Source organism: Ambystoma mexicanum, chromosome 3q, assembly GCF_040938575.1.
Source record: "Ambystoma mexicanum isolate Mex_15411 chromosome 3q, UKY_AmexF1_1, whole genome shotgun sequence".
NCBI classification, from domain to species: domain Eukaryota; kingdom Metazoa; phylum Chordata; class Amphibia; order Caudata; family Ambystomatidae; genus Ambystoma; species Ambystoma mexicanum.
In genome coordinates this window covers 105,703,323-105,727,944 of record NC_090926.1, presented here as the reverse complement: position 1 = coordinate 105,727,944, position 24,622 = coordinate 105,703,323, and the positions used below count along the sequence as shown (strand labels likewise).

Here is a 24,622-nt window from a genome sequence, read left to right as displayed (position 1 = left end):
CCACTCACCTGCACCTCTAGATGTAAAGGAGGGAAGCAGGGTGCAGTGCGACTGCTAGGCCCAACAAGCACAGAGGCTCCACCAATCAGGGGAGGGGTGGTCCGGGAGGCAGGAGGAGGGAGAAAGGAACGCGGGAAAGCAAGGTATCGCAAGAGTCGCTATGCACGTGAGGGAGTTGGTGGAGGTTCACTTGCCAAACAGGGATTGCAGTGTGGTGGGCTATTCTGATTATTAATGTGTGATATGATGGGATGGATTAGGTTTTGGTTTCTTTAATTTGCTAACCACATTTAGTGGACCGCTGGTTATATGAATTATTGAACTCATATTTACTTTGGAGTTTGTCTATCTGGTTGCATTATTGTGCAATTATTGTACCGTTGGAATACACCGTTGTAAATGCTTGATATGTATCTTTTTATATAGATGACAGTCTCTGAAGAAGAGTTATTGTAACTCGAAACACATCAGATAGCACTACAGATCATGCTGTTGATCAATTGATGATGAAATCATTACAGAGCTCTGTTCTTGTTATGATATGTAAACGTAGTGGAAAAATGCAGAATTTAGCGCGGTTAATTAACCAAGTATAACACTGTGGACAGTCGTAATTGAAGGTTTACTATTCCCTATCGTCCTGTGACACTTTAGTGGAGTGTGCAGCAATTTTACAGTATGGTATATCTCCTTGGCCTCTTTAAGTTAGCATGGCCGAAGGGTAAACTATATACTTCAAGGCAGTGTGAGCCAGGACGAAAGTCTCCAAAACGACGATAGTATGGTAAGTACCAAATTAAATAAATGTCAAATCAAGGTTCTATAAAAATAAGACTTTAATTAAACTAAAAGCACAGGCAACCTATTAAAAACAACCCACCCCTGTAATGAGATGCACAGATAATGCAGGCTTTTGGAGAATAGCGCAGTCTGGGTATTGAAGAACGGGGACCTGCTGGTAAATAGTCTTGCAGAAAATTCAACAATTGCACGGATATGTCTATAAGGGATAAAGCAAGGCTTTAACTGTCAGTAGGGCCTATAGAACAGCGCCATGGGATAGAATCACTAGCATACAACTTCTCATATTCTTTCAGGGTTTTACCAGCACGTAACTGGGAATCTGGGTGCAATCAATGCTTTGAGTCTGGTTTGCGTTTATGAGCAGTCTCAACGTGAAAACAACAACGTGGTGCGATTCAACAATAGGCAATGACTCATGGCTGAAATAAACATGATGTTTGAGTCGGCGTACCTCGAAGGCTTGACGGGGTCTTGATGCAGGGAAAGTGGAGACTCTGCTTCAGCATTGAGTTGGCTAGACTGGATCTGCCAAAGCGATGCAGTTTAAAATGTTGCAAGAGCTTGTGACTTGAAGAAATTTGTAACAGGTGTGATGTTTGGGTTAGTGCAGGTTGAAGGTGCTCAAAGTGGATCAAAGTTGAGAGAGTGTCAAAGTTAGCTCCTTTTTGTCATTGGAGGTGCTGTTGGAAAATTCACCAGGTCCCTGAGGAAAGGGGAGCCAGTCTTATGTCCTTCCCAGCCAGTACGCTTGTCAGGGGCAATTGCAGTGTTTGCTACTTGAGCAGGCGGAGTACGAGTTTTCAGTGTCCAGCTGCAGTCAGGCTTTCCCCTCGCAGGTCACTTCGGATGTTCCGCTGATGTAGCTAGAGAGAGGGTCTTGTGAGGAGTCAGGAATGATACGTGGACACAAGGAGTTTATAGTTTTGGTCAAATACTTATATGAAAATTAAAGGGGTTTGGGAAAATGCCTCTCTGTCGCTGCACTAGAGGAGTTCCCCTACTTAAAACCAAAACTAGGGATCTGTCAGCAGTCAGAATGTCCAAAATAATGCATCATGTGTCCAAATTCTATTCTGAACCTCACATTCTGACGGAACAATTCTAAAGTGGAAAGGTAAAATGTCTTTGGCCTTGAGTGATGTAAATATGTTCAAAAAGAAAATGCATAACTCCAGCACAAAAAGTTCCAAAGGATAGAGTTCCTTGCTCCAGAGTGTGATTCCTTCCCCTGGATTTCTCTTCACTCCAGTTTCCAGTCAGAATGTTTAGTTTCTTAAGCATCAACATGACTTGTGCATAAAACAACTTAACTCTTAGACTTTGTCGTGTTAGGTTACCTGGTGTACTCTCCTGCCAGGTTCCTTTTCACCTTTAATATATTTCTTCTGCCTTTTCCTGATGTGCTCTGATCAGGATTTGTTTGCGCAATTTCATTTTACATTATTTCATCTTCATGCCTGAAATGGTTTCCTTTCGGGGCTTTCTCATAAAGACACATGTTCACAATTAACATCCATCTGGTATACTCTCCTACCAGGGAAAGTTTCCTGAACGCTCTTGCAACTTGCATCTGCCTGGTATTTGTGTTTATTAAATGTATAAAGTGCCTTTCACCAACTGCACCGAAAAATAAAAAAAGCGAAAGAATAAAGAGTATAATTAAAATGATACAAGTGAGTAAAAAAATTACATCAGCAGATAAACAGAGAATTTCAAGAGGCTAAAGACAAAAGAAGATAGAGTTTGAGATGAGGAGGAATGAAGAGAAGGAGGGAGTGTGTTCCAGTGTTTGGGAGCCAAAAGATAAAAGCAACAGAAACAAGGTGAGGCAAAAGGGGCCATAGGAACAGTCACGAGAAATGGATTGTATGCTCTCCTGCCAGGACTTTCTTACATAGGAATTTCCATACACTTTCAAAATGCCTTGTATACTCCCCTGCCATGGCTTTTATTACATATGCACTTTCTTACGCCTTCAACACACCTTCAAGGCTTTCCTAAACAGTCTTGTAACTACCTGGTACGCTCTCTTCCCAGGACATTTCCAAAACATACTTGCAATTGCCTGGTATCCTCTTCTACCAGGGGTTCCTTGAAACCACTTGTATTTGTATTTATTTGTTATTTATATAGCGCCTTATGCCAAGGCGCTGTACAGAACCAATTTTACAATACAATAAAAGGAGCAAGTGAATACAATAAAACTATTTAACTTGCAACATGATTCAAAATACAATTATAGTTGAAGTAAAAAAGTTGTTAGGGCAGCACAGAAGAATGAATAAGAATGAATAGAGCGCATAGAGTGAGGGAGAGTATTCCAGTAAAGAGGAGCCAGTAGAGAAAAAGAATGGAAACGAGAGGAAGCACATGGGCGGCGAAGCACAGCTAAAAGAAAGTGGGTTTGGGAATGAAGAGTATGAGAAGGGACCTAGAAAGAAACAAGAGAAGCAAGACAGATAGGGGCAAGTCCATAAAGAGATTTAAATACTACGCAGAGAAAATTGAATTTAAGTTGAGAATGGAAAGGTAGCCATCACAAGAGTGGCCAAAGAAGCAGAAATAGGGTTGCGAATAGGTAGGGAATACAGAAGAGGAGGAATTGAAGATAGATTTAAGAGGAGCTAACAGCGAGACAGAAAGACCAACGAGGAGTGCAGAACAATAGAATAATCAAGAGAAGATTAAGGAAGAGATTAGAAGCTTTGTGGCACTGAAGGTGAGAAGAGGTCTAACTTTCCAAATGTTAAAAAGATGAAAATGACTAGAATGAGATGTGATCGAGATATGGTCAGCAAAGGAAAGATTAGTATCAAGATGAAAGCCAAGGTTGCGGGCAGTCAGAGAGAAGGGCAGATGCGAAGGGAAAAAGAGGACAAAGGGAGGGGAGACCGGGAGAGAAATAGTATTAGCGGGAAAAAAGAGGACTTCACTCTTAGATGGATTAAGGACACGAAAGTGATCCGACATCCATGTTTTGATTGTGGAGGGCAGGCAGAGAGGTTACTGTGTATATCAGGTGTGAAGAAAGACAAGGTTAGAAATAGGTGGGTGTCAATGGCATAAAAGTGATGAGACAACCCAAAAGAGGAGATCATCTTGGCTAAGGGAGAAGTATACAGTCGGAAAAGAAATGGGCCAATAACAGACCCTTGTGGAACACAGTATAGAAGAGGAAGGGGATGTGAACTAACACCAACCCAGGATACTGAGTAGGTGCGATTAGAGACATAGGATTGAAACCATGTCATTACAGAACCAGAAAATCCAAAAGAGTAAAGGGAGAGAAGAAGTAGTGTGTGATCCACTAAATCAAAAGCAGCAGATACGTCCAAGAGTATAAGAATAGAAGAGTGTGTGTCAGAAAGGAGAGAGTCACAGACCGATAAAAGAGCAGTTTCTGTAGAATGAAGAGGTCGAAGCCAGACTGAAAATGAGGTAGAATAGAATTAAGAATAACAAAAGAAGAAACCTGGGAATAAACAAGACGTTCCGATAACTTAGAAAGATGAGGAAGAAGGGAAATATGACAGAAATTAGAAGCAATGGCAGCATCCAAAGAAGTTTCTTTCTGGCAGGAGGAATTATGGCATATTTGAATACAAGATGGAAAGTAGAAGTAGTAAGAGATATTAAGAAGACTAGTAATGTAAGAATTGAGAGAAGGATCGAATAAGAGCAGAAGGAACAGGATAGAGAAGCAGTAGGATGCGCCTGAGAGATGATTAAAGAAGTGTCCAAATTAGAAATTGGTGTGAAAGAAGTAAGAACCGCAGTAGAGGGGGAAGAAGAAACAGAACAAGAAGACGGGGAAGTAAGGGGAATAGCAGAACAGGGAAAGTTCACTTCAGAAGTGAAGAAGTTAGCAGTAAGTGTGGCGAGAAAGGAGTGATCAGGCAGAGGTGGGGACAATAGACAAGAGAGGGATTGGAAGAGACGACGAGGATGGGGTGATTGAGTGAGAGATCAGAGAAATAGAGACATTTAGAATAAAGAAGCCCCTCATATAAAGTATGAGGGGAGGAAAAAGAGGAAAAAGACACACCGTCAGGCAAGGATCGAGATCTATGCCAGCCACACTCCAGATAACGGAAAGCCCTTCAAATAGAGTGAAGATACGGAGTAATGCAAGGCTTACAAGAAGGAAAAAATGTAGAGACAATATAGAGTGTTAAGAGAAGTAGAAAGGGAAACAGAGAAAGCTGAAGCAGCATCATCAATTGAGAGAGCTGAAAAAGTATTTGCAATTGCCTAGTATTTTATTATGCCATTGTTTTCTTAAACCCACTTGCAATTGCCTGGTATTTTCTTCTGCCAGCGCTTCCTTAAACACATTTGCAATTGCTTGGTATTCTCTTCTGCCAGGGTTTACTTAAATAAACATGCAACTGTCTGGCATTCTATTCTACCAGGCTTCCTTATGTGGGCTCTGCGCATACTTGCAATATTGATAGTCTATTATATGTATTTTTTCAGGTATTGTATCCACCTAGTATACTATTAGTATCCGCCTGTAAACTCGTCTCTCCTATCTCTTCTACCATTAATGGTGGCACTCGGTGGGAGGTCTTCTTGGCCTCCTTCCACTCCTCCAAGACCTTCATTAATGTCTATCTGAATGGTTCCATCTGGTTAAGGGCCCTCAGCCCAATCTCCACCTTTTCGATAGGCGTCTCCCACATCTTATCAGCTTCCTACCTCCTCCACTACTCCTACTAGCACCTCTGTGGCTCCTCTGCCACCTCCTCTTCCTCCTCCTCTCTGGCTACTATGCCACTTCCTGTTACCACCCCTGCCCACCCCTCTACCACTTCCACTGGGTGTACCTCAAGCCTGTACCTTACCCCGGAAGTCTCTCAAATGTGGCAAGCTGTTCCACGTCACTACTCTCAACTCTCGCTCTGCTGTCAAACACTCCTCTGACATCTGCCTCCTCCTCGAAGAACTTGACGTAGATGTCCTCGCTCTCACCAAGACATGGTTTACAGCTCTGTCATGAGTTTTGACACTCTTCTCTATGATCAGAACCAACCAACCCGGAGATGGAGTAGCTTTGATCTTTCCAGAGTGGGCCCCTGCTTCTGTCATTCCTACACAGACCTACTCCTTTGAATGCTTGGTCTGTAGGCTCTCAATCTCTCCTGACCCCTCTCTGACTGTGGTCACCATCTACAGGCCACCTGGCCAGGGTGCACTCTTCCTCTCACAGTGGGCTGATCTCTCCTCTTCTCTCCTTGTCTCTATCTCTCAACTTATCCTCCTCGTAGTCCTCAACATCCACCTGGATGCTTCTAATCCCTCCTCTGGGCTTTTCTGCAACCTCTGCGACACTCTCCATTCTAGACTCTGGTCCAATGCACTCTGCCGGACACACCTTGGATGTTTTCATCTCCTCAGACATCCCCCTCTCTAACCCTCTCACCACTTCTCTCTCTTGGACTGACCACTTTCTGCTTTCCTCTCACTTGAAACACTCTGTCCCTCAGGCAAAGTCGAATCAAGAAGCGTGTGTCAGTGGATGCCTTTGCCTCTACTTTCTCTGCCCCCCCTACTCCTGCAGCTGACTCACACTCTGACACAGCCCTCTGTAAATTGTATGTTTCTATCTCCAACACTCTGGATATCCTTGCCCCTCTCATGAGAATCCCTCTGAAGCCTACCTTCAAGTGAAACTCTTGGTATGACTCTGACCTCACCTCCCTGAAACGCAAGTGCAGGGTGGCTGAGAGGAAGTGGAGGGCTTCGGGTGCACCCTCTGACAAACTGGCCTGCTGCCTGCTCCAAAGGCAATACAGACTCTCTGTCCTGTCCAAGAAGAGAGTCAACATCCAAGCCCGGATCTGTGGCCTCTAACAACATGGCTGGACACTTTAAAATCTGCAAGGAGCTGGCCAATCCTGCAGACTTCACCTCTCCTGTTCCCTCCCAGGACCTCTGTACGGCTCTGGCTTCTTCACCACTAAAACTCTGGACATCCTGTCCTCGCTCTCACCTTCCTCTCCCTCTACCACCCTCAGCCCCCCTCTCCCTATCCTCCTTCTTTCTACTCTTTTCTCTCTGCCAACACCTGACAATGTTTCTAGACAAATCTGATCTATAAAAGTGTCATCAGAACAGGTGCTCACCTGCTCTCCCAGAAACATCAAGGACCACATTGACACCTTCACTCCAGCCGTGGCCGATTTCTGCAATCACTCTTTCACCACTGGATCTTTCCCCTCTCTCCTCAAGCACTCCCTTGTGCACCACCACCTTAAAAAGCCTTCTGCCGATCCTACCTGTCTGGAACACTATCGCCCGATCTCTATCACTCCTTTCCTGGGAAAACTCCTGGAAAAGCTGGTCATCTTCCAGCTTACTCTCCACACTGGGAGCCTCATCACGAGTTGGGCTTTAGCCCTTAAATGTGGCAGTAATGGTATAACCGCCGCATTTAAGGGCTGGCCCTATCGTGAGTTGGGCGCTAAATGTGCTGCTTTATTCCCAGCTTATTTCTGGAGGTGAAAATCCTATTTAGCACCCTGTTTTCAGTGGCATTACCAACGGCTGTATTAGCGCGCATTGGGGAATGGGGATTTACTGTTGGCTCCCAAACTGTGATCGGGCGGGAATACCACCCGATCGGTGGGCGCTAACGCTGTTACAGTTGGGCAGTATTACAGGCGGAATACCGCCCAACTCATGATGAGGCCCAGAATCTGTTGGTTGTCTCCATGACCATCAGTCTGGCGAGTAGCAAGAGGCACAGAAACTGTTCTCCTGAACACCCGTTATGATCTGCTCCCTAATCTTGACTCCAGCATTCCTTTGGTGCTCATCCTCTTTGGCATTTTCTCTGCTTTTGACACAGTCAATCACGCCATCCTGATCAATTGAGTCCATGAGAACCTGGGCATCATGGATCAGGCCCCAGAGGAGCTGAACTCCTTCCTCTTGGACCAACCCTCCCAAGTCCAACTTGAGTCCTTTCTCTTCACCACCTCTCTCTCCACATTTGGTGTGCCCATAGCTCTATCCTCTCACCCTGGCTCTTCCATGCCTATTTGTTCCCTCTGGCCCACCTGATATCTACCTTCTCCTCTAACTTTCAGTGTTATGGGGATGACACTCATCTCTCTTCCAGGTTCCCCTCAGCCTCCTCTGCTCTATTGCTCATTCCTGACTCTCCACGATTCAGGATTGGAGCAACTCCAATGATTTCTGCCATACTGGTAGTTAGGTGGAGATCCTTCTAAATGGAACCCTAGCTTTCCCCCTCTCACTTGGGACCTCTTTCTTTGCCTTCCTGTGAGGAAAAATAACTTGGGGACATCTTCGACTCCACTCTCTCCTCTCCTCACATCACAGAACTTGCCAAGAAGGCCCACTACCAGCTGCACCTCCTCAGAGGTATTCTTCCTTTTCTCACTTTACCCCAGAAGCTCACTGTCTCTAGTGCCCTGGTTCTCTCTAGGCTGGGCTACTGCAGCAGCCTCTTTCTAAATCTGCCTTACTCTACACTCTGACCTATGCAACTAATCCAGAAAAGGACAGCAAGACTAGTCCTTGGCACCAAGCCCAGGGACCGTATCTCTCCAGCCCTGAAATCTCTCCACTGGCTCTCAGTGGCTGCAAGGATCAAGTTCAAGACCCTCTGGGGGGCGCTGTTGCGGCTCCTGTGTAAGCTCTGGCAGTTTCCAGGGCCGTAAACTGGGACAAATGCTTTTTATCGCACCAGTCCTTTATGAAAACCGTGTGGAACACGCATAAGTAACCAGGGAAGACCCAAAAGAAATTTGCAGACTGAAGGTGAAAGGCTTGCCGAGATACAGCCCAAGCTAGAGACCGTGGCCGACTGAGGTGCAGCGACCGAGATCCGTGGGGAGGAGCACAGTGCTGGACTGACGCGAGCGATGCGGGAGGAAGAGCAGCCGATTCGGACTCACAGGGAGGGGGGCCACGGGCGCTCCGAACATCGTAGAGCACCTGCGGACCCCCCCGCAGACACCCACACGGCAGCGGAACAGGAGTGGACCCCTGACCCTGCTGCATACTGGCGTGGGGAAGGTAAGACGGGCCCTCCCTCCCTGCTGACACACGCACCCTCCCCCACCGTGCAGCAGGACGAGTATGTGGTATCATTAAGACGCTGAGACGACAAGTGAGGCCCCTGAGCGCCGGGGAGAAAAAATACTTTAACACGGCTGGCATTGGCCGCGGTGCTCTCCTCCCATACGCGGCCTTCGGGCCAAGTAAGCAGCACATCCCGGTCGGCCTGGTTGGGGCTCTGAACATTCTGAGACACTCTGCATAATCGGCACCAGCTAAAACACACGCTCCCCACGCTGCCCTCGTGCCGCATGGAGACTGCTAACACGGGATAAAGCAACAGCTAAATTCCCCTGTACACGCAATTCGCATCTGGGGGGGGACTGGGAGCCAGTACCTCACCACACTGTCCCCCCCCAACAGAGAAGGGGGGCGCAGTACAGCAGCGAACTGGTGTGGGGGTGACACAGAATACAGCTAACCAGGGGGGCAGGGCCCCTTCCTCTCTCCCAAGGGTACCAGGGGCAGAACCACACGAAGGAACACCAGCTGGCTACAACCCCCCCCGTGAAGCACACCATCTTCCGACCAGCTGCAATAACAAGACGAGAAGGCGCTATACATAGCCACTAACCCTCCTTTATCACATCATCATATGCTGGTCTGGGTATCTGGATTAGTGCGACGACAACACAAGATACAATTACACTTGACCATTAAATAGGCTGAAGCTTCAGGGGCTGGGTCCTACGACGGTCCTGACATCATACCCAAAAGGTAACCGGTGGGGGCCCCTTCGCAGCAACTATAACAGAGTACTCATATGAACAGTACGATGCCCAAGAACTTTGGCTCCAAAAAGAACAAAGGCACGATAGACAAATTCACGACCACAATGCAAAAGGACATAGCTCCCGAGGTTGATGGGGAAATGTCCACACAGGAGAATCAAGCCCCTCCAGCTACAATGATGGACCCCCAGGCGGTCTTTGCCGCCATGCAGCATGGTTTGCAGCACTCACAGATAAACTGGATGGAATCACAGCGAGTGTAGCTACCATAAAGACACAACTTGACAAGACCACCTCCCGCATGACTGAGGCAGAAACGAGGATATCGGGAACCGAAGATGCACTGGAAACTCTGAAAAGCACAGTCTCTACTATGGCATAGAGCTGGGAACCGTGAGATCCAAGTGTGAGGACTTAGAAGCGAGGTCCCGCAGAAACAATATTCACATTATTGGGGTCGCGGAAGACGCAATCAAAGGGGCAATGGAAAAAGTGGTTGAAGACCTTTTGCGCACACTACTGGGTGATCCAGGCTGGTCCCCGATGTTCCTAGTGGAGAGGGCACACAGGTCACTGGCCCCGAAACCAAAACCAGGGGCATATCCTAGACCAATCATTGCACACAAATTGAACTACAGAGACAGGGATCTGATCTTACAGACCTCCAGAGAGAAACAGGTGTTAAGATGGGAGGCTAATGTCATACGCATCTACCCAGACTTTACACTGGCGGTCCAACAGGAAAGAAAGCTCTTTACTAGGGTCAAGAAGATGCTTTGCGATCGGCAAGTGCAGTATGCAATGCTCTATCCCGCTAGACTTAAAATCCAACACCAGAATAAGTCATATTTCTTCACGTTTCCCGAAGAGGCCGTGAACTTTGTAGAAACACATATCCCCCCGAACAATGGAGGTACCTAGAAGTTGGATATCAAGTGAGTAGTGGGCCACATCATCCCAAGCACGCCAATGAAACGAGATGAACAACAGCGGGATAAGCTCCCTATGAGATCCCACGTCTGGGAGCAACGAAATGCAATCTTCAAACGCATGCACACTAATAACCCTAAACTTCACAACGAGTGAGAGAAACTAGATAGAACCGGAAATGACACTTAGTCTTGATATCGGCAGGTGCACTGGAAACGCTGCAGCCCCCCCATTAGCAGGTGCCTAAGACATTGATGGGAGGGGAGGGATGGATATTTAACTGCACAGTTGAAGTTTGGGGAACTGTGAGGGAGGGGGGAGTGGGACATGGGGGTTGTTGTGGGTTTGTTATGCAATGGAGGCGGATAAAAGGAAAAGCACACAGGTGGTAAGCACAAAGGTGCCAAAACATACAACGGATGATTATTGGTGCACAGACACAAGCAACTACCTCATTGATAATGGGTAAAAAAGACAGGGACGATATCAATGTGTTTAGCTGGAATGTAAGGGGCCTCGGCTCCAAGATAAAGAAAAGGAAGATTATGGCATATCTCAAAAGGCAATCAGCCAAGATTATCTTCCTGCAAGAGACGCATATGGGACCTGGACAGTCCGAACAATTGATACCCAACTGGGGGGCTTTTCAATATTTCACAACATACTCCAGACGGGCTAGAGGTGTCGCAATATTACTACATAAAACGTTACCGTTCCAATTTATTAAAGTTGAATGTGATCCGGAAGGGAAATATGTATTGCTTCATGGCAATCTCCATCATAAAGAAATAGTCTTCCTTAATATATATGGCCCAAACACCGACCAGCCAGATTTCTACTCTTCGATCTTCGAAAAATTAGCAAACTTTCCAACAGCTCAAGTGGTCTGCGGGGGGGGGGGGACTTTAACACTATTCTTAATTTACAACTCGATCGCACATCGGCTCAAACCAGAACATTAACCAAAGCTGCACAGTCAATACTCACACATATGTCGGACCTGAATCTGAGAGATGCATGGAGAACCCTACACCCGGGCATGAGAGAATACACATACTATTCCTCGGTCCACGACATGCATTTTCCGAATAGACCTATGGCTAAAGACCTATGGCTAATAGACACGGGTTGCATGGCATGGGTCACAGACTTCCGCATTCACACTGGGACATACTCAGACCACTCCCCAATACAAGTAACATTGAGAATCCCCGATAAGCCAAATGACCGTCCACCATGGAGATTTAAGCCTGCAACAGTAGGAGACCTGGTTTACAAAAATTCAATGGAACAATACATACAATAATATTTCGATATAAACGAAAATTCGGTCTCAACTCAGGCTATATTATGGCAAGCGTTTAAAGTATGCGCCAGAGGTCACTCGATATCCATAGAAGGAGGAATCCTTAAAGATATCAGGGGTAGACTAATCCGATTAGAGACACAGTTAGCAGCCCTGCAATCCCAATATGCGCTCAACTCGTCACCTCAGCTCAGCTCGGAAATCAAGACCAAGCTTGAGGAATACAAGGAGGCAGCAGATCAGGAGGTCAGATACTTCGATAGGCCTGCTGCGGCGCAGAGATATGGGGAGGGGGAACGTCCCGGGTGGTTATTGGCTAGGACCGTGCATGGTGAAAGGGGCCCTACGACCATACCCTGCATACTCACTGCAGAGGGTACAGTAACCACTGACCCAATGAAACTGAAAGATAAATTTTACACATTCTACGAAGATTTATACTCTCCACAGAGCACTGTCACAGAACCCGAAATAGAACACTATCTCTCCCAAGTACCCACAACTCTTATAGCAGAAGCCACTAGAGAAACACTGGAGGAACCCATCACTGAAGCCGAAATTATTGAAGCAATAAAAGCACTCCCCAATGGAAAATCCCCAGGCACGGATGGGCTGGGAGCGGAGTTCTATAAAGAATTTAGTCAACTGTTAGCACCTAGACTACACGCCGTGTGGATGGAGGCACTACTGAAAGGTGAGCTCCCAGACACCACAAGAGAGGCAATAATTATACTCCTGCTTAAGTCAGGGAAACCCCCCGAGGAATGCGGGTCATATCGACCGTTATCCTTAATCAACACAGATGCTAAGATCCTAGCGAAGATTCTAGCTCTTAGACTCACACCGTTGATGCCATATATGGTTCATGAGGATCAAGCAGGGTTTATAATGGTCAGGTCCACAGCTACCAATATAAGACGATGATACCAAATCATTTCCACAATACCCCCCGAGACCCAAGGAATAGCGGTCTCCCTAGACATCGGAAAGCATTCGACACAGTCTCCTGGCCCTTTCTTTTCGGGGTGTTGCGCAATTACGGGTTCGGCCCACAATTCATAAAATGGATCAAATTACTATACACACGACCCCAGGCAAGGATTAGAATCAACTGAACATTTACAGACATATTAGAACTGTTGGGAGGCACAAGGCAGGGCTGCCCGCTGTCCCGCTCCTCTTTGCTTTAGTCATAGAACCACTTGCAGACATACTTAGATCACGGTATAGCACATTTGGGATCCGGATTGATGGTAAACTAAAAATCATAACGTTATATGCAGATGACATCCTGCTATACCTAAAGAATCCTGACCACACACTCGGTAAGGTCTTGGCAGAAGTGGGAAAGTTCGGCGAATACTCAGGCTTACGCCTCAACCCCAACAAGTCAGAGATATTCCCGCTGACTGACAACACAGTTCAGCCCCGAAACCTGCACGGCCTCATATGGAGCCCGGTCCACATCATATATCTAGGTGCTCATATAGCTAGGACTGCTCAATTATCCCGCTCCTTGAATTACAGTACTTTGGCAGAAGCACTATCTATCAAAATGAAGTGATGGAGAGCTCTACCCATTTAATTGATGGGGAGGATAGCCCTGATTAAAATGATAATACTTCCGAAACTCTTCTACCTTTTTAGTACAGTACCAGTGTGGCCCGGCCGTGCAGTGTTTTCCAAAATCAACAGTGCCTGCATAGCTTTCGTTTGTGGTGGACACCCTAGATTAAGCTGGAGGGTCCTATCCGACACGTATCCCAGGGGAGGGCTGATGGCACCTGACATGGAATTATACTACCTTGCGGCGCAGGCGCACTATGCTGCAGGTTGGGCCACATCCTTCATCAACCCAGGCCCCCCACACCCCTCCGTAGGTGAACGCGAAGCGGTGTTGGCACTAGAAAGGATGACTAGGCCCACTCCCAAACACTACAACACGATAAACCCAACTAAGGTCACGATCACAGCATGGTCCAAAATCATGGACGTCTTTGAGACCAGTAAATTATACCATCCAGGCATGCCCATTTGGGGCGACCCACATACACCGCTACGCAATGGAACTGAAATGGCAATGCACTGGACCGCGAGAGGTGTTACACAATGGGGGCAGCTATTCCCGGAAAAACACTTCATACCCTCGGAAGACATTAAAGACATAGTGGGAAACAAGAATGCACATAAGCAACAACACGACCAAGTGGCAGCCATCACGCGCCGTATGTTCCCATCATTCCCGAATGAACCTGAAGTCAATATGGCACTAGGCTATATATACACAGGGGGGACCCAGAAAATAACAGCCTCTGCTCTTTATAAAACTATAGTACAGACATGACCGATGGTGATCCGCTCAGCCAAGGGCAGGTGGGAGCAAGATCTGGGGCAAACGATAGAAGACCAAGAATGGTCTCAGATATGCTCACTAATCAAGCAGATATCATGCAATTCAAGGTTTAAGCTCATTCAATATAAGATAATACATAGGACACATTACTCCCCGGCAAAGCTTAAGAAAATATACCCCACCATGCCCGGCACCTGCCCAAGATGCCACAGTGAAAATGCTAACATATTCCACATGTTATGGGACTGTACAGAACTCAAGAACTCAGACGATATTGGTCAGAGGTCTGCGGAGCACTCGACATGATGGCAGATCAACCAATGGAATGGTCTCCGCGAATATGCATGCTAGGGGCGGTGGGGAAAATGAACCCAACATGGCGTAGATTGTTAAATCTGAGTCTTTTGATAGCCAAAAGGGCCATATTGATGAGGTGGAAGAATGTTCAACCGCCGACCAAAGAAGACTGGAACAAAGACATGATGTGGGCTAACGACAATGAGGAACTGTATATTGAATCAGTGCTTCCCCCCTCCAAACCCAGGAATATATGTGCTAGGTATAAACAATATTTGGCAGAATTAACAGAACGAGAGCGCCCAACAATAGAAGAAGGCCAATCTGTGTAAGTTGTATGACCATTAAATAATTGTCACAAATGTATGTACATAACCTGTGTGCAAATATAAATAAAGTTGTTAAAAATATTTTTTAAAAAAGTTCAAGACCCTCTGCATTGTCCACAAGGCTTTCTAGGGCCTGGGCCTGCTCTACATCCAACTCTTTCTTCCAAACGTCCTTTGTTTCGAGCCCTTCGCTCAGCCACCTCCAACTCTGAGGTCAGATGCTTCTCCAAGCAGAGAGTGGGGGGTGGATCTCTCTCCACTGCAGGTGCCTCCATCTCGAATGGCCTCCCTGCCCCTCTCAAACTTGAGCCAGACCACCTGAAGTTCCAGAAGCAGCTCAAGACCTTCCTTTTGTCTCCTCTGCTTTCTCTCTCTTTCTCTCTCCCCTGGTGACCTACCTGCCTGCTGCGCTGACTGGTTGCTTGGCTACCCTCAGAGTCTCACTGGGTATCAGGTTTCTCCATGATCAGTTCCCCCTGCAATGCCTGCAGGCATACTGTGCACTTATGCGATGTAACTGTAACCCCTTAAGTCCCCTGCCTCCTTGCACTTAGCCAGAGCCACGCCACCTTGGCTGCACTTTCTCAGTGCATTCTTCCCCGATTGCACTTGCCTCTTCTCTCTCCCTGGCACTTCACCCTCTCCTCTCCCCTGCACTTAGCACTGGGACACTTGCACCATCTGAATGATACAAGGCATAGTAAGATCATTTGTCTTGTCCTCCCTCTGTCTTCTCTCCCTTGTCTTGTTGCACCTTGAAACACTTGTGTACGGGCGTGTTATAAATTATATTTCTGAATCTTGTGGAATCTGCTTAGATCACATGCTATGCATAGGTCGACATCTACTGGTAGCTGCAGAGTATTACAGTTTTTGATTTTGAAACTCGAAAAGGGACGTAGACAGGGCGTGCCAGAAACACTATCCCTAGTGTGATGTCTAGGTCCCTCAGATTGTTTTTTTCTGCCATCATAGTCAGACACATATCGCAGAGTTCCTTCTTGGAAGACGCCATTATTTAGAAAAGGCTTAATTCTAATATTTGTTTCTGTTTTTTCCATATCCGTTTACCGCAAGATCGTCCGCGACAGCTTGAAGGACATGATTCAATCATCGACGACAGCAACACCTGTCTCAACAATCCTTTGTCTACAGCCTCTGAAGGCCCCATTGGGCCTCAGCCCTCCACAGTAGGGAGAGTGGGGGGAGGTTCATATTCTAGTCTCGTTAAGAGAATGTATATTCACCCCTACTCCCATCTATTTCACCAGGCGGTCAAGCCCATGCATCAAGGAAAACACACTGTATACATTTTGCCCTTACTGTAATAGGAAATTGCCCTGGAAAGACTTGCACCGGGTGTGTAATATTTGTCTCTCCAGGGATCCCACCGAGGGACAGTGCAAGTCTTGCAAACTGTTCAGGCCTAAAATCCTTAAAGACCACAAGACCAAATGCTGGGCCCACCACACCATGCAGGTCGGGGCTGCCATGGATTTAGAGGGATCCTCCAGCGATGGCAGCAATGACGTCTTAAGTGACGCCAAGTGTGATCTGGATCCATCGGATTCCCCCGTGCGAGCCCCCAAACTGAACAGGCAGGCTGGCTGTTCTTCTACGGGGATGACACCCGGCGGCTCTAGCACTACCAAGTCTCATTACACCAAGCACACCCCCCACGACCGATAATCGACCATGCCGCTGACCGATAGGTTACACGCGGTGTCGAGGGGGAGGTCTGAACTTTCCTTGTCCTCTGGGCCATCACGGTCACGATCACCACAGTACAGGCCCCGAAACTGACGGTAAAGTCAGTTTCCGACACCGCGTCTGAACGTATAACGTCCCCGGGTACCGACGACCAGGTGTCGAAAGACGCATCGACTGCCTCCGGAAAAAGCACAAAGAGCTATAAAATGAGCAAGTTAATCAAAAAGCATGTTCCTTACACCCTGTTAAAGGCCCGAATGTCGAAAAACCATAAATCTTGGTCCCAGGATAAAAAGGTTCAAGGTACTAAAACCGGGGATTATACTAACCCTGAGGGAACTCTTTCAGGGGCTTTGCGCCATAAGAAAACACCTGTCCCAGAGCTTCCTCCTACACCTTCTCCTACTAGTCCTGCTCCCTCTGTAGTACCAAGCTCCTCACAGTGAACCACAGAGCAATTTGATAAAGTTATGAGGAGGATGTCCTGTTTAATTAATTTCTTTGATGACCACCCTAAGTTCCTCCAAATCTTCAGGGAACCCCACAGAGCGGGGCAGCAGCCACTCAGAGCAGAGCAGCAGTCATTCAGCCCGCTGACAAAAAAGCCCACCTAGACACCACACAGGCTACCACCTCGCATCAGGACCTAGGGCAAGATGCTTATTACCATACCAGGCAAGGCTCCAAGACCCTGGTGCATACACAGACCCAGAGGACGAAGGGGACAGACACAGTGGACTTGGACCAATATTAGAATGACAACAATGAGGACATATAGGTAATCCAGTCCCCTGATTACACCGACCCACCGGTGGCTGACTCCCCGCTAGAGAACCAGTTACAATATAAGAACCGCTCCTAATAGCGGCAAAGCACTTCAAAATAAATAGACACACAAGAAGCCCAAGTCGACAATGACTTTGTGGAGGACATCCTTGGGGATAAAAAAAGCAGTAACCAATTTATCCCCCTATTACAATCGGTACTGAGACGCATCCAACCCTCTCTGCTTACACCCAATTTAACACAGGCAGTCAGACCGCGCATCGAGAAGATGTTCAGACCACGCCCCTCAGACCCCTTATACATTAGGGGGCATTTAAAGCCTGACTCTTTAGTAGTTACTACTACAGGAAAGAGGGTGGCCTCTGCTGAAGCCCCTCCTGACAAGGAGAGTAAGAAAGTCTACACCCTGGGCAGGTGTACCAAAGAAGGATAGCTAATAACACAATGTTATTAGCATTTTATTATTGTCACAAGTGGGATGAAATTTCTCAACAGATTGACTCAGTCCCAGAGCCCCTCAAAACACAGCTCTCACTCACCATCGCAGAGGGGAAACAAGTAGTCAACTGCATCCTCAAAAACAACTTGGACGCAGCAGACAATGCAGGGAGAATCATGGCAGAAGTCACACTGATTAAACACCACGCATGGCTATGCCAATCAGGCTTCAAACTAGAAACCCAGGCAACCCTCCTAAACATGCCAATTGAAGCCAACGCTTTGTTTGGCAAAGAAGTGGAGGATGCTCCCAAGAGCACAAAAGAGGAATATGACGCCCTCAAATCGCTAGGGCAGGTCACCAACAAACCCTTGCTGTTTCAGAGGACAAACTCCCAACTGCCCTCAAATTACAATCAAGGTGGGCAGGGTTCTTACTCGGGTTCGTCACAAGGCCAGTCCTCACAACAGGGTTTTCAAAGAGGCTAAAGGTCTCAAAGTAGGGGCAGATCCTCCTCCTCAAGAGGGGCTCAACCCCCCTAAGCAATGACCACCTGCTACAGGTTCCCTCCCATGCCACTCCAGTAGGAGGTTGTATTTCACACTTTACCCACGCATGGGAGGGGATCACTTTGGACAAGTGGTACTTTCCATCGTGGTGGGGGGATATTGCATAGAACAGATCCAAATGCCAACCAACCACCCGCCAAGACAGAGGCAGTCTTTACAGGAAGAACAACGGATCATGTCGGAAGAGGTGAAGGTGCTGCTTCTAAAGAACGCCATAGAAATCATCCCCGCAAACCAGGTAAACAAGGGTATTTATTCAATGTACTTCCTTGTTCCGAATAAAGACCTAAAAATGAGCCCTGCTCTAGACCTGCACCCTGCAAACACCTATGTCAAGCCACAAACATTCTGCATAACAACGCTGCAGGAGGCGATCCAACTGCTAAACAGGGGGACTACATGGCAACCTTGGATATGAAAGATGCATACTTTCATATTTCAATATTCCCAGCGTACAGAAGGTTCTTGCATTTCAAAACAGCAAACCAGCACTATCAATTCAAGGTGTTAACCTTCAGGATAGCCTGCGCTCCAAAGGTATTCACCAAGGTACTAGCAGTAGTGGCAGCGTATCTATGCAGAGAATCAATCCCAGTGTACCCTTATCTGGACAACTGGCTTATAACAGGGGAATCCACCCAAATCTGCAAGCAAAGTATCCAGAGAACAAGCAATCTCCTGTTCCAATTGGGATCCTCAATCAAGGAGAAAAGATCGAGTGTCGTTCCATGCAACACCAAACAGTTCTTAGGGGCTGTCATAAAAACAGAAGAGGGTCTAGTCTTTCCATCAAGCGAAAGAGTACAAAACATACTGCTGCAAATACCTACGTATCTAGCCGGTCGCCAAATAACCGTACGCAAAGCAATGAGCTTGCTTGGGCTGATGGTATCATGCATTTACCTAGTTCCTCATGCACAGTTGTGCATGCGTCCAATGCAAGAGTGATTAGCGAAACAGTGGTCTCAGGCAAGTGGTCAGTGAGACGATCAAGTGGTTGTTTCACTAACCCTAGTTCAAGCACTATGCTTGTGGACAAAGGTTAACGGGAAAACCTTTTCACAATCCTACAGTGGAAGCAGTTGTCACAACAGTCGCATTACTAACCGGTTGGGGAGCCCATTACTTTCACCACACAGCACATGGCTTGTGGACAGAGATCACAGCCCAAAACCACATAAACCTTCTGGAACTGCTAGCAGTGTTCAAAGCTCAAAGCAATGCAAGCTTTCCAAGTGCACCTGTCAGGTCAGACAGTACAAGTCCTCACAGACAGCACATCTGCCATGTTTTACATGAACAAGCAGGGGGGCACACAATCTCCAAGCCTGTCCAGGCTAGCTAGCACAAAACATTTGGAAATGGGCACTCAAGCGGGGCATGTTCCTAACATCGCCACATGTTCCAGGGGAACTCAAGTCTCTGGCAGACTCATTAAGCAGAGATCCTCTACCCGAAGAGCACGAGTGACAACTCAACAGAAGTATCCTAGATGATATCTTCTCCCTATGGGGTCACCCCCCTTCAGACTTGTTCGCCAGAAGCCAAAACACTCGAATGCATCCAGGTTTCCCCAACACTGTTCCAAGGGGAACACCCTGTGGATGAACACTGTCAGGGAAATGTGCCTATGCTTTTACCCCGAGCCCCCTACTGAGTAGGTTAGTGAACAAAATGCACCAGGAACATGTGACACTAATCTTAGTGCCCCTAGAACATGCTTGGGGGGACAACATACCACCCACAACCTCAGTCTATGAACTTGGCATCTTGGCTCCTGAAGTTATAGAATTTGGCCATTTAGAAACTACCTCAAAGGTGCATGGACATCCTGAAGGAGGCACGCATGCCAACCACCAGACAGTTATTTTAACAAATGGAAAGATTTGTAATATGGTGCTAGTCAAAGAGTAGAAACACAATAGAATGTACCCCATCACACATTCTCCACAACATGCTGCACTCACTAGACTTCGGGCTAGTATTCAACTCCGTCAATGTTCACCTGGCAGCTCCATCCGTGTACACCACTTCTCAAAGAAAGGTGTATTGGTGGAAAGTCCCGGTCATTAAGGCATTCATGGAAGGAGTAAAGAGACTCTACTCTCCCATTTCGAACCCGCCTCTAGGGTGGGACCTAAACATAGTAAATGTAAAACTCATGGGGCCCCCATTTGAGCCTTTGCATAAATGCAGCCTTAAATATCTTACATATAAGACTGCTTTTCTGGTGGCTATCACCTCCATAAGAAGAATCAGTGAACTACAACCTTTGTCAGTTCAAGAACCTTCCTTTGTTATCCACAAATCATGTTGGTACTACAAACACACCCTAGGTTTGCACCTACGTTCATATCTAAGTTCCATGTCAACCAGTCCATCAAACTATCAGCTTTCTTTCAAAGCCCTTCAAGCTCACCTGAGAAAAAACTCCATACACTAGATGTAAGGAGGGTGGTCCTTTACTATGGAAACAAGACAAAACCGCTGAGAAATAAAGACAAACTATTTGTCTCCATAGCACCTGTCAGGTAAGGTGACCACGTTGCATAAAGCTCTGCTGCTCTCTGTCAAATAAAACTCTGCCTTTCACACCAGGAGCTCACTCTACCAGGGGTACAGGAGCTACCTTGGTCTTTATTGCAAACGTCCCGCTGGGTGCCATTTGCAAAGCAGCTACATGGAGCGCTATCCATACCTTTACTCAGTACTACTGCATTGACACACATTCTAAAGCAGATTCACAGGTGGGACAAGAAGTGATAAACATCTATTTTCCGTGGTACTTTTTCACAACCCACCACCTTCTCCAGACACTGCTCACAAGTCTATGCATAGCATGCGATCTAAGCAGATTAAACAAGCCTCAGAAGGAATACATTACTCACTGTAATAGTATTTCTGATGCTTATATCTGTTTAGATTCACATGCACCCACTGTTGCTCCCATATGGAGTAGAAGGTGCATAGATGGTTTTCTGGCTTCATCTGCTATAATCTACTTTATTACACATGTACTCACACTACACTTCATGCTACCTCATGTCAAAAACAAAACAATCTGAGGGACCTCGAAGCGTGAAGGACCATGGGTACAGCAGATGTCATATTACTGGCACGCCCTGTTGATGACCCTTTTCAAGTTTCGAAAACAAAAACTGTAATATTCTGCAGCTACCAATAGATGTTGGCCTATGCATAGTATGTAAATCCAAGCAGATACAAACATCAGAAATATAATTATGGTGAGTAATGTATCCTATATCATACCATACTATTCTGCCAGGTTTTTTTTCATATGTGTACTGCATACTGTGATGCTGAAAATGCATCGGAGGGACAGGGCTTCCATATCCTTGTCCTTTACTGCCTTTTATCGTGTGTTCTGTCGTGTTTTCCGTGCAGGAGTTCATGTGGGACTCCTGGCGGTGTGCAGCTCTCTCTTTTGGTTTGGTGTACAGACCCATTGGATACCCTTATGGCACCCATGGGTGGAGGTACAACTCTGTGCCCCTAGTGTATGCTTTTGGGCACCTGTGTGTGGCCCACAGAGCAAGGTATGGGCTGGCGGCAGCTCCTTGCTGAATTTGACAGGTGCTCTGAGTATCCTCCATTTTGGGATACCCAGGCCCTGCCATTGGAATCAGTTGATTCCTGATAGGAAACAAGATGGCCCCTGTGGCCTCTTGATATGATATGATATGATAGTTTATTTATATAGCGCCTATACACAATGTGTTTCAAAGCGCTTCATGGCAAGCGGGGGAACAAGAGAAAATACAACGACATTCTTACAGGCCATGAACAGTAAGGATGTGAAATTAACTATCGTACTCGGCCTGATGACATTTCAGATAGTGCAAGTGCTAAGACATAGATAAGGAAGGGAGCGGGAGAGTGGGAAGGACATGGAAACAGACAGGCGAATTCCGTACTAGGCCTGACGACATTTCTGGTAGAGCTGGAGGAAAACAAAAGGTGAGGGAGAGGGGTGCAGAAAGGGAGGAGAGGAACAAAACAAGCGACTATCGTACTAGGCCTGACAACGTTTCAGATAGTGCTGGAGGGAGGGAGGAACAGTAAGGGGATGGGGGAGCGACAGACGAAGTTGCTATCATACTAGGTCCAGAGACAATTTTGATAGAGTAAGTGCATAGAAGAAAGTAAGGGGAGGAGGCGAGAAGATAGTAAAAGGGAGAGGGGAGGTGAGGACAGAACAGAGAGTAAGTGGTCAAAAAGAGTGGAGAAGCAAGAGGGGAGAGCGAATACAATAGCAGAAGTCAGTAGTAACTCATAATGTTGCAAGTCTGGATACAAGATGAAGATGGGAACAGCATGATTCAGGGTCACAATGAGTACAAGATGCAAAGGAAGTCCAGCATGAGAGTTGAGAAAGGCTGACGCACCGTGAATCAATGAAGTCCATAAAAATAAAATCTAGCATTGGCCACAAGACGGTGATGGTGCAACCAGAATGTATCAGGACAGACTCCTGTGTGCAGGAACGGGGGGGCACAAGGGAACAACACGGGGGGACCAGAGAGGGTGGGGATGGCCTGTGGGGACAGAGGGTGTAAACACATGTTGGTGTATGCTTACCTGCTGTCTTAGCAGGGGGTCGGACCCTGGATCCTCCTGGTCTGAACAGGTCCAAACAGGAATTGCCCTTTTCTTTGACTGCCCTTCACTTAGGACACCCGGGTGAGAGACGCCCTTGATCTAAGAGTTAAGAGCAGGAAGGAAGAGGCAGGGCTAAGAAGGTGGGTGGTGCTTAGGCCAGGTGACCTAGATCCACTTACACCTGCTCCCCAGCTGCAAAGGAAAAGAGGCTGGAGGGCTCCTTAAGTAGGGAAAAGAGCGGCAAGCATGAAGGCACCAGGTGGGCAGGGGCTTGCTAAGTGGTGAAAAAGAGCGGCAACCAGGAAGGCACCAGGTGGGCGGGGCTTAGGCCAGGTGACCTAGATCCACTTACACCTGCTCCCCAGCTGCAAAGGAAAAGAGGCTGGAGGGCTCCTTAAGTAGGGAAAAGAGTGGCAAGCAGGAATGCACCCGATGGGCGGGGCTTGCTAAATGGTGAAAAAGAGCGGCAACCAGGAAGGCACCAGGTGGGCGGGGCTTAGGCCAGGTGACCTAGATCGACTTACACCTGCTCCCCAGCTGCAAAGGAAAAGAGGCTGGAGGGCTCCTTAAGTCTTGCTTTCTATTGCCTGTTACCTTGTTTTCCCAAAGTCCTGGGAAGCCCTGACTCTGTCCCTTCCCCCTGACTGGCTGTTGGGTGGAAGTTCCATATATGGTGTTGTTGTTAAGTCCAGGCCAGACTGGCTGGAGCCTTCCCAGTGACTGTATGTTGTGGGTACACACCGTGGGTGGGACCTGGGTGAATGGAGTGTGTGACGAATACTCATTCTGTGTTGTGGATGTCTAGTATCTGGTGTTTGACACAATGACTGAGACAGCCCTGCCCGAAACTGGTATGAATGCAGTGTGGAGTGTTGAATGGCTGGGTACTTGTCCCAATACACATAAATTGTTGTGAGTGTCTGGAGAGAAGTGAATGGCCTGAATGCACTATGCACCTGATTGGATGCCTGCCTGCATGAATGCCCTTCTGACCGATTGGTTGCCTGAGTGTGACCCAGCAGAATGAATGGGAGATCAACTAGTATATCTGGGGGCCTCTCACTGCTACAATTCGTGTTCAGAAGCTTAAGAGAAACTGGAGTTGAGATTGAAGCTTAACCTTGAAGCCCTGCTGGAAGAGAAGAATTGCTGTTGCCCTTCTTCATCAATCTGAAAGCTGCTGTGTCTCTAAGGACTGACCTAGAGAGGACCTGGTAAGGCACCCTCTTCCTGAGCTACTAGGGACCATCATGCAACAGCTGATCTTTGCCAAAGCTCCCTGGTAGACAGATCAACAACAGGCTGCCGACCGGAGAGGGGGACCGCCGCGGAATCATAGGGAGAAGCACCCGGACACTGTTGTCCACCACCGTCGCCGACCGCCGTCGCCGACCGGAGCCGCCGTGCTCCCGTTGCATAAGAACATTCGATTCACTGACGCGCTTATCCGCACCGCCGCACACCTTATCCCGCCAGAGAAGGCCAGGCCGTCGATGCTCCGAGGAGCATCCGCCGGCAGGTTTTTCCTGCCACCCAAAGACCACAGGGACGTTGACGACTCGACGCCCTTACTGGGCCACAGTTCTTCAAACTCTTTGCGGTCCTGAACTATCAACATCGAGGAGCCCCGCACGCCCCATCATTGCAGGACGTCTACGCT

The 24,622-nt window shown here is 47.3% G+C and overlaps 1 long non-coding RNA gene across 1 annotated transcript in view; it reads right to left on the bottom strand.

Annotated features, from left to right (window-relative positions):
• Positions 1-24,622, bottom strand: part of LOC138581801 (uncharacterized) — a 194,688-nt gene that overhangs the window by 85,248 nt on the left and 84,818 nt on the right. The window lies entirely within an intron of this gene.